An 11482-nucleotide genomic window follows, 5' to 3' on the forward strand; every position below is an offset into this window, starting at 1 on the left:
TAGCATTGATATAATTCCTGTTGAAAGTGTTTACTGTACTGCATGTTTTCAACATTTTCCCACAAATTGATTTTTATCCCAAAGACAGCATTTCAACTGTACATAGTCTCAGCCAATTGCTAAAAACATCTATATACAGTATTTTCAGTGTGTACAGTAGCTCCGTATATGTATGCAGGCATGAGGGTGCATGTCTCCTTGTTTCTATAGTGCGTCACTGGCAGTAGTTGCAGAAATCCCCTCGCAAGGTGTGGTCTAGACCTGCGGCTTGCACGGGAAATGCCTGACAGACCCTCTTCTGACCTGGACAGCAGGACAAAGGGAGAAGGGAAAGGAGGTGTGGACAGAAGGAAACATGGAGGAGAAGAGGGCGAGGACAGACAGGAGGTAGCAAGTAAGACAATATTGAAGTTTGGGAAGAAGAAGGTAGGTAGAAGAGGGATGAAAGGAGAAAGATTAAAGAAATAGAAGAAGCAGGAGGTGAGGAATTAAGGGAAACAAAAGGCAGGGCTAGGAATAAGTGATATCCAAAAAGGGCAAGGTGGGAAATGACTTGAAAGCAGGCAGATAGCGTAGGGGCTCGGAGGTTGGTCAGTGGTTGGCGGCGAGGCCCCAGGGCTCGTGGCAGGCCTGTCTCCATGCGACTTGCAGGAAGCAGAGGGTCATCGTTTGACACGCCACGGCCACAGGAAATGGGCTCTGGCACAGGAAAGAAATACAATACAGCGCTTTCACAAAGCTACAGCCCGCCTGGGAGCCCGACGCGATAAAATACTCAAACAACCCGGCTTGTTCATAACACATGACTGTCAATATTCCCATTGTTCAGCGTGAGGTTCGACATAATAAAATAAATGTTTGAAGTGGTGATGAGCACCTGTAGTCATAGCTGGTAGATGTTTCATTTTTTTTTCTCTTCTGTAAATTCACCTGTTTATTTCCCAGAGCAAATTTGTGGTAAATGCATCTATTTCAATAAAGATAAATATAATCAAGTGCTGTCTGAAATCCTATTAAGAAAATCCCCATTTTCTAGAATACACTACTAATGCATTTCTTTAGTAACAGTAACACTACAGTGCACTTCAAGAGCCACCAACATGTGGGTGCACTTGATTTGACAAACTCTAAAATGTAGGTGTGTTTGATTTGTTTATGTTGGTGCGCCTTCCTTGCCATGTCGCTCTGTGATCTTTAGAATGTAGACATTGTTGAGTGCTGCTTTCATGTCTCCTCTAATCCCCTCGTACTGCGCTGGGTGGCTTTGAACTGCCATGCAGGTTGCTCTATGTATAAAACACCCCCACAAGCCACAAGTACCACCACAGCATCCACGACCACCACTCATAGAGATTAATACGCAGAGAGCTTCAAAAGGGTAAACACACTCACACGCATGCATACGTGCTCACTTATACATTGTTGTTTTTAATCTTTGTGTTTTCTGAGAAATCCATGCAGGCACATTTACACGAGACAGAACATCTCAGCCGAGTGAGACCAGCACCGCCTAATATGTGAGGATGTGCAAATGAGATCTGCTGTGCCACTATCTGGTGTACCCGGGCACTAAGCAATCTCACTATTTGCCAAAGTCAGAGATGTGGCGGAGAATTAGAAAAGAAAGAAAATAACAGAAATGTATATGGTCGTTTACTGCATGTTAAAAGACAATTTTGTGTTTATTAAGCTGTTTTGAGCTGAATTGCTAATACTGTTTTTACTCAAACTGGACTTGAGCTGTTTTGATAATGATAAAATAGACTCGATGGGAGAGGCCCAAGAATATTTATGGGATCTTTTCAATTTAGTTTTAAACCTGTAATAGCTGAGGAAGTGGAATTAAGCTGTGAACACAACACTGACTTATCACCATTTACATAAATATGGCAAACTTGTTAGCAAACAGTTTCCTATTTATATATCCAGCAGATACAGAGCCACTTTAGCATTCATTTGGAGACGTGTTTCTGGCCACCCAATAAATGTAAATCCAGTATTCACATTGCTTTTAGCTCGGTTTTTGTTCTCCACTTACCCCTGAGAGAAATATCTGGTTCTTTGGCTGCTAAATGCTTAACTATATTTACTAGCATGCTGCTTATTTCTGTCTGTCCGCCATTTAGCGCTGGGCAGGTGTTGTAAGTCTTCTTGTAGAGCTTTTTCTCTGACAGCTGCCTGCTGCGGCTGCAAACAAGGTTCACAAAAGTGCTGAGAGAGTAAACCAAAAGTTGGGGTAGGAAAACCAAAACAATGAGCTGGAAGATGCTATAAAGCTCTGTAGAGCTGAGGTGAATTGCAGATTTTGGTCATAATTGTCTATGGGGCACTATGACTGACCCATGTCATATTACACCTAGTCTATATGCATGACGTTCCACTTCCGGGATTGCTCCGTTGCTGCCAGAAATTCTGCCGGATTTCACTCTTCACCTCTTTTATGAGGGTTACGGTTAACTGCTCCTCAGATCTCTGCAGGATAAATCGAGACAGCTATCTAGACTACATCTTGAATCTGAGTTTTCTCTTCCACCAAACAAGTTCCTTCCGAGGCTATTTTGCAGAGGCTCTTAGCGCCGCCCAAGACGCTTGTGACTGGTTTAAAGAAATGGCAACCAGAGCACGTTTTTCTCCAATCCCAGAATGCTGTGTGAACTAGCCAGACCCTCCTCCACAGCGCTGTGGAGGAAGGTCAGGCAATGTGAGACTACATCATACCTAGTCATTTGATCCATTGCTATTATAAAATATATAGATTATAGCTGCTTTAAATAACCTCTATATTAATTTATCTTTGTTGAGGATGGTTTGTCTTTATCAATAATCCTGCTTCACGCTTAAGACATATTCCCATAGCAATTGGGAAAAAGTGGTTGCTTAAATTTATCAGACACACACACACACACACACACACACACACACACACACTCAAAGCCTTATATCTGTATGGTGACAGAGTGATGACCATGACTTGTGTTTTGCATTCCAGCCAGACACGCTTCACAGCCGCTCTTTCATGCTGCAGTTTTGCCAAACGCCTCTCAATGCGGCGCTTAAGATAACATTTAACAAATGTTAAGGTTTCACTCAAGGTGTTAGTTGGTCAGAGACAAGACAGAGCAGGAGTTCTCTCGCTTCACAGCACACTAATGAAGCTCAGTCACACACTCACGGACAAACAGTGAAACCCACTGACACATGTGCATGCTGATAAACACACTTGAACAAATGCGCAGCAGAAAAGACAAATGCAAGCACGCACATTACAGTAACGGTAGTGACAAATATCTTCCCACCATGTGTGAGTTGTGATTAAATCTACAGGCCACAGCTGGCATTTTTGTCTTTGAGAATTTACAGTATTTACAGTTTAAGTTTGTTCTCATTGTAAGACATGGAGTAGTATTTTAAAAGACTCCACCAAGACATTAAGAGAGGTTTTCTGAGGGCTCAACCACTACTGCCTATGCCATGTGTTTAAAAATAAAACTCCAGCCATTTATTTTCACTGTGTGTTTATTTTATTATCTTAGCAAATGGACTAACGTGAAGTATGTGATGAAACGAGATGTCGAAATGACAGCTCACGCTGTTGTCACACAGCTTAACTCAAGAAGTTGTGGTCTGGGAGCCTTACAGTACACTGTTTGTGTGTGTGTGTGTGTGTATGTGTGCATGAGTGTGTTTGTGTATATGTGTTCATTGTGGGTGCATGATAATTGTAAAGTGCTCCACGCAGCCTTAAGTGTTTGTGCATTTTTTACATGTGTGTGTGAGTACTTATACAAAGCAGCTTCTGCACTGTGTGTGTGTGTGTGTGTGTGTGTGTGTGTGTGTGTGTGTGTGTGTGTGTGTGTGTGTGTGTGTGTGTGTGTGGTGCAGCTCCTTCTGGGCTGGCCTGTGTTTATCTTGGCCTGATCCCAGACCTTCATCACTTCTCTGCTGATAGCTCCATTCCTCCATCCCTCTGTCCCTCCGGCTATTTACAAGTCTACCGCAGACTGCCTTTCCCTGCGTGCCAACATCCAATCCTTTTTCTCTCATCTCCTCTCCTCTCCTCTCCTCTCCTCTCCTCTCCTCTCCTCTCCTCTCCTCTCCTCTCCTCTCCTGTCCTGTCCTGTCCTGTCCTCTCCTCTCCTCTCCTCTCCTCTCCAATCCTCTCCTCATTTTCTTTATCTCAGACTATTTCAGGGCTTTTGCAAAAAAACCTTTTCTGTCAGCAAAATAGGTTGAACCCAGCCAAATTGGAGTGTATATGCACATCCACCCCTTTACTCATTCTTTCCTTTGATTTATGTACACATGCAGTATGTGCATTTGTCTTGTTCTCTTTGTAGAGGCGAAAAGGTAAGAAAGTATGTATCTTATATCATTCTTTAGTGTGGACTTGTGAACAATGAATTTTATGCTACAACACAGTTCCCATAATTAGATGATTGGGTTTTATATTTTGTATTAGTGTTACTCTGTTAGCTTCCATCAAATCAAGTAAAAAGGCTAAGAATTTTGCTCCAATAGTTTTTATACTATCTACTAAAATGAGTGACAGCTAAAAGCTTGGCTATAGGCACTTTTCACAGCAGATATTTAGACTTATCATAGAAGGAAAAGCACAGGTGTTACCAATGACATTAACAATGGCTCTGCTCTATGTGTCCCACTAAGCAATAACAGTGTGACAATAAGGCAGCATGTACAATGTTTTCTATTTCTATTATTTACACATAAGTTAATAATTCTTCGAAAAAAGTTTAACATGAATCCTTTCAATGCATTGGCTCAATAATTCAATATTCAAGCCGTATGGCTATGCAAGGCCCGCCTAAAATTGTCTTATTTACTAGGTCATAACTTGAAATTTGAAACCTTTTGCTTTTAAGTCTTGAATCAAATCAATTTTGGCAGCCAAGTCTCAAGTGAGTCAAGTCCTCGCTACAGACAAATCTCAACTCTCAGGTCCACAGCTCTGCTTAGGACTGAGCAGTCACTTTACTCTTGTTAACCCTTATCTTTCTGACAGTACCACAGCATCAAAGAGACTTTTACTGAAGGATATATCCATTCCATATAGTATACAGTATGCACACTCACAGTACACAGACCAGCTGACACACACACACACACACACTGAACTCCAGCCAGCAGTTATAATCCTGCTAGTAGCCAGAGTTGACTTATTCCCATGCACTGGAAAGCTGATGTCGCTCTAATGCTGTTGTGCTTGTGGTTTCTGCAAGGTATACTGAAGCATTCCTCCGCCGTGCGCTCATCTAAACAAAGCTAGTTAAAAAGGACGCACAGAGGCTCGGGCTACACAGTTGTGGCGGGTCTCCTCTGGGTGGCTCCTATCTGACAGAGGGCTCAGAGAGTCTTGGGTTTCCTACGCATGTCAAGGTAGGTTAGCTGTTCCCAGCGTCGGGCTACTCTGAGGCCCTGGTGGGCTATCACTCACAACGGGCCCTCCCGTCTCTCTCTCTCTCTCTCTCTCTCTCTCTCTCTCTCTCTCTCTCACTTTCCCTCCCTCCCTCCACGCCCTCCTCCCACCCACCACTACACTGACGCACAGGCTGTCTTCTGGCTGTCGTTGCAGGTTTACATGTCAGGCTTTGCCCTTTTTCCTGTGTCTCTCAGACCTTACATCCCCTCTGTTTTGCTCTTTTCTTTCCACTCAGATCATAGTGTGTCAGAGTATGGCCCTCACTTGTCATCTTTAATTTTTCTCTCAACCCTATCATGCATTAAAAGCAAACTCTTGCTGCTCTCTAATTGTCTGCAGTCCACAATAAGCCACAGGGAGAGCTACATTTCTTTGCCGTAGGTGTTGAGGCCATATTGAATCATGTTCAGTTTTTTTCCCTACAGGCTGCAGCCCAAGCACATCTTTTCAGAGACAGTTAATGTATTTTGAATATATTTTATTTTTGAATTTGAATTTAAAGGAAGCCCAGGCCAGGCAGAAATAAAGGAAACACCACCTTTTCATACCTCTCAGCCTTCTTTGTCTTGTTTGGATCCCTGTGAGGTAGTGCAAAAGAGACAGTCCAGTCCTCCCATCTCACACGTCCATGCCTCAACACATAAATAATCACACCACTTCCAGGTTTACCGAGCCTGTTAGCGTCCTGCACTACACAAGCAGAGCTACAACACTGTTACTTAATTGTGAATGCAGGCAGTTTGTGAGTCAAAACTAAAATAACTTTTTGCAAAAGAAAAATAAACTGACAGGGATTTTTCCTGAGAGGAAACCTTTAGTTTACTATATGACATGTTTCTTAATAGTGCTAAAGTGTTCAGTGTTCTTTAAATAAACAATGTGGAGTTTTGCATAGTGGGGCATGAAAGAATGCAGGAGTCTTGCTGCCCCTCTCACACATGTCAGCAATTTGGCTGCCTTGTGTATTTTGGATGTTGAAAAAAAAGGAACATTTCAAAGTAAGCGAAAGAAGGAAAGTCTTATCCGCCTGGCAGCTGCGCTCCGGACCAAATTGCTTTCAGCTGATGCGCTGCAGCTCAAACTTGCTTGGGTAATGTCAAGTGATGCATTGCAATACTGAGAAAACAACACAGACAAAAAATAAATAAAAAGGAAAAGAAATGCTGGAAAGTTCCAGTGCTTATTCAGGCAAAGCCCACAAACCCCCCATCAAGCGGACATGCTCAGGAATATTTTTTACAAAATACACTTTTTTTTAATTTTTAATTAAATAATTAAATAATTTAAGTTTTTCTTTTTTAATTGAATGTTCATTTAGTTGTGTTGAGAGTCAAACATTAGAGATGTTGCATCAATGTAAACACGATGTGCACATTTGTGTTTGACATTTTATGCATTAAAGTGAATTACAAAGTGACATCATTGTAAGGATGAACGGGATGAGTAATATTTGGATTACTAACAAACAGCGAGTGAGCAATATTTTCTTTGTCAATAATATAAAAATATATTAGCATAGAATGACAGGAAGAAAGAAATCAAGTTAATAAGATAAGGTTTTAGTGATAAGAGCAAGTATAAAAAGGATAACAATAAGGTTTGCAGATGTAAAGTTCATTTAATCAGCGCCGGCCCGAGCCTTTTGGGGGCCCTAAGCAGAATTTGATTTGGGGGCCCCCCCTCCCACCACGCGGTGTCACCTGTGCTTGACGATTATTGACACAAATGTCACGCTATAATGTTACATTATAAATGAATACAGTGAGGTTATGTATTAATACAGTGACGGTTTATGAACTATTGTTTTAGTCGCGCAACCTTATTCCTGTTTTCACCTGTTGCTGAGTAACGTCTCATGAGTGTAGCATACCTGTAGCAAGCTCCATCGTAGTAACTAGCGGTAAAAACAAACGTCGAAGAGGAGCTCCGTGCTACAGAGTGGCGATTGCTAGTTGTTGTAAGCCGCTACAGACCTCCGTCACAGCTCGTTCGTATCAGCGGCTTTTAGCTAGTAGATGTGTTGAGCCGCATCAGAGTTCTTCAACACCGGGTCCGGTGCTCCATGGTGCTCCGTTAGGTAGGCGGTAGTTCAGTAATCCGAAAATAGGTGACTTTGAGCCGGGTACAGAGCACAATGAGCTGCCGGTCATTTTGGCGGATATTACGGTTAAGTAAGTAATGAAACGAGTAGTTAAGAAAATAACTAATGTTAGTCGCTGCCATGTTGTTTGTGTATCATCACTATGGCAAACGTGCGGGGGGAGGGCTGGGCCATTCTCTGGCTGGGCCCATTCGGAACTACGGGATCCCAGATGGGACCGTCGGCGAATGTTAAGAGGGAAAAACAACACTCGGTTGGGGGCCCCCTAGTGGCCAGGGGGCCCCAAGCAGCCGCTTAGTTCGCTTAATGCCTCGGGCCGGCTCTGCATTTAATAAAAAAACAAATAGATAAAAATCACTATAAGAACACCCAAAAAGCTGAGAAAATCCTTCATCTGCCTCACACACACACAACGTTATCCTGAACATGATGATGATGATGATAATATAATTTATTTCATACATTACATTGTGTAACTACTTGCTGGCATCTACTTGACAAACCTGTACTGAATGCCAGTGCAAACAAACATGCAGGCAAACAAATGAAGGTGCAAATCAAGCATTATGCAAGATTTATTTTTCTTTCAGCATGCAGGCACGCTTGCACAAATACACAGAAATAATACATCTTAAAACCCACAAATCACAACTGAACTGACAATATACAGTATAAAGTTAGACACTTTCCACACACAAACACAGAATAAATCAAATTAGGCTATATGTTTCAAGATTGTTTTTTAGCAAACTAGTGAAGATGATTGAATTTTCCATGTTCAGGGGAGTTTAGATTCTCAGCACAGATCATCTGTGGCATGAAAAATAAAGTTGAGATTTCTCACATACAGAATTTTATATTTACACGTTAAGGTCATGACATTTCCTGCTGTGTACGACTTTCATCAAACTCACTAATACATTTTGTTTTCATTTTTCACGCACACATTTTCACATTTAATAGAATGCCAAGGACATTTTTTCTCCTCTATAATGGGTTCTCTGTTTTGGTGTTTCTCTAAGGAAACACCTAACCGAGGTGATTTCCCTCTCAAACAGTCCAGACATACTATTACATAAGTTGTTCAGTGCACCTTTCACGAGCTGAGGGGAGCAAAGTTATATTAACTTCAATATGATCTGAGAGTAAGTAATAAAAGTGTTTGTTATCCAAACAGTTTATTTTTTTTATTCTTTTGAAATTTCAATTTTACCCCTTTAACTTTGGATGCTGTACCAACCTTTGTGCATTTTATGTGCAAAACTCTTCTGTTGAAGCTATGCATTCCTGGGTATAATTGTTATTGTTAATACCAGTTTGGCCAACATTTTACTTTAAGTCCTTCTATTTAGCTATTATTAGCAGTACATGGTTTATTACACACTATAATGTAGTTGTAAGCTGTGTTTACTACTCTATATGTCAACAGTAATAATAACTCCACCTGTGGGCAAGTGGAGGCTGGTGTATGAACAAATAATGAATGACAAAATAAATCTATGTACAACTACATTATTGTGTGATATTAACCTTTTAAATGTTTGCACAGTATACTGCTTATAAATGCTGAATAGGGGGAGTTAAAGTGAAGTGTTACCCAATTGTGCAAAAAACTATTGGCTCAAGAACTACAGTAGGCTACTATCAACATTGTATGTGCATTATCTCAGAAACAAGCCTCCAAAAATTATCTTTACCTTTCTGGTCATAAGAATATTTTTGACTCATTAGAATCATCAGACAGATAATAGAGAGCAGGGGAGAGAGATTGGATGTGACGTTGGGGACTTTGCTTTTACACAGGCAGCATCAGACTAAGCTAATCTTATACAACATTGTATCAAAATTACAACATTGTTTTCTCACTGTTGTTAATTTTAGACATGAAGAAATAATGTTGCTGATGTCTGGTTCATCTCACTGTTCTAGCTCTGACAAAATATTTCCCCGTCAAGAGTCACCACCTGCACACCCATGACTTTTTGAGCAAAAACAAAACACTACTTTTAACTTGAAAAAAAAAATAAAAATCTGAGCTTGCTCTATGACAAGAACACAACAGGTTGACTTGCTCTCTCCCAGCCCCCGGCTCTGTTTACATTCTGCTGGCAGGGGGATCTGGAAGTGTTTGGCTCAGCTCTGTGCTCACTGGGAACTATCAGACAATTCACATTTTAAACTATTTTGATATCAGCTCTGTGGAGAGTTGCCGTTTCCCTGAGAACATGACTTGCCTCTGGGCTCTGGGGCCTGTTGCACCGCCAGAAGAATAAACAGAGGCAGAGAAAGAGAGAGGCGGGGAAAGACAAGAAAGGCTGATGGGAAGAGAGAGAGAGAGAGAGAGAGCACAGCCAATGTATTCCTCAACTTCTTCAGTAAAAATAAATATGTTTCAAAAAGTATAATCACACTCTCTGCTGCAAAAAATCTCACGATTCTGAGGACGAATCCTGTGTAAGCAGACCATGTAGAAACAAAATCAGGGTTTGTGAAGAATGATGATTCCGCATACATCTTTGGCTCCTGGATGGAAAAAAACATACTATTCTATAAATAGAAAAGTATAAAGACCATATTTGAGTAGATGAAAGTGGTTGTACTTTATTTGCTGCTGTGAGCGCCGGTGTCAAGGTTTTCTGGTGAGTACCTGGTTCTTATGTTGAGGTTAAAGGTGCTGGAGTTAGAGCGGGAAACCTTCAGCCTGTTTTAATTAGGTAAGCAGTTAAGTTTCACCCTGCTCATGCAGCGCCTGAAGCTGTGTGTGTGTGTGTGTGTGTGTGCGTGTGGGTGTGTGTGCATACAGGGTGGACAAAATAATAAAAGACCTTAAAATACAGTCAAACAACAATGATGATGAACAGATATTGATTGGACGCGATGAACATATTATAGCGAATGTTGATTGGTCAATACTTGTTATACTTGCAATACATGGTAAACTATGTAGAGATGTGTATGTGTATGTCAGTATTGGATTTATTATAGTAATACTTTTTTTTACTCAAAAACTCTACTAAAGTACAGTTTTGAAGTACTTGTACTTTACTTGAATATTTTATGCTGCTATGTTGCAGAGGGAAATATTGTACTTTTTACGCCACTACATTTATTTAACATCTAGGCCTGTATTAGTAGTTACTTTTCAGATTAAGATTTGACATACAAGTCTTGTGATCAGTTTATGAAACATTATGCTTTCTTATAGAATAAACCACGTAAAAGTATACAAAGCAGCTGTATCTCCACCTCAACTAGCTACAACAATAAAGTACATCCCACATCTTAATGCATCAATAATAATGATCCAATAACATAATAATATAACACAGATAGGTTCCATTCTGGCTAATGAATGCTTTTACTTTTGATAAGAAGATAATACTCCTCTACTTTTATTTGACTTTTGAATGCAGTACTTTTACTTGTAATTGAGTATTCATTATAGTGTAGTATTGCTATTTTTTAAAGGATCAAAATACTTATTCCACTGTAGCTAATGATAATATAATACATCATTTAAAGTGCTTACTTTTACGTGTACTAAAACATTTTTATACTGTGTTATTGCTACTTTTAACAAAGTATATGAATAATTCTTCCACTAGTAGTGTACAGTATATGTGATATGTTGTGAATATGATATGCATGTATGTAATTTGAAATGTAATCCTTTAAAAAAAAAAAATGGATCCATTGTTGGTAATGGTAGTAAAGTGACACATTGATTGACAAATTCTTGACAAATGACCTAGTTTTTAAGACTTGCAGCATTGCATACTTTTTAGGAATTTGACTAATAAACCAGAGATCCTGGCTGTCTTAAACTGCCTTGTGTTGTCCTGAAAGTTCTATTAAAGCTGACACACACACAACTAATTGCTCAGCTGCATGACTCACTTTAATTGTGATTTACAGTGTAGTTGCTATAATCGCCTGTGACAGTC

Source organism: Perca flavescens, chromosome 16 (assembly GCF_004354835.1).
Source record: "Perca flavescens isolate YP-PL-M2 chromosome 16, PFLA_1.0, whole genome shotgun sequence".
Classification (NCBI taxonomy): domain Eukaryota; kingdom Metazoa; phylum Chordata; class Actinopteri; order Perciformes; family Percidae; genus Perca; species Perca flavescens.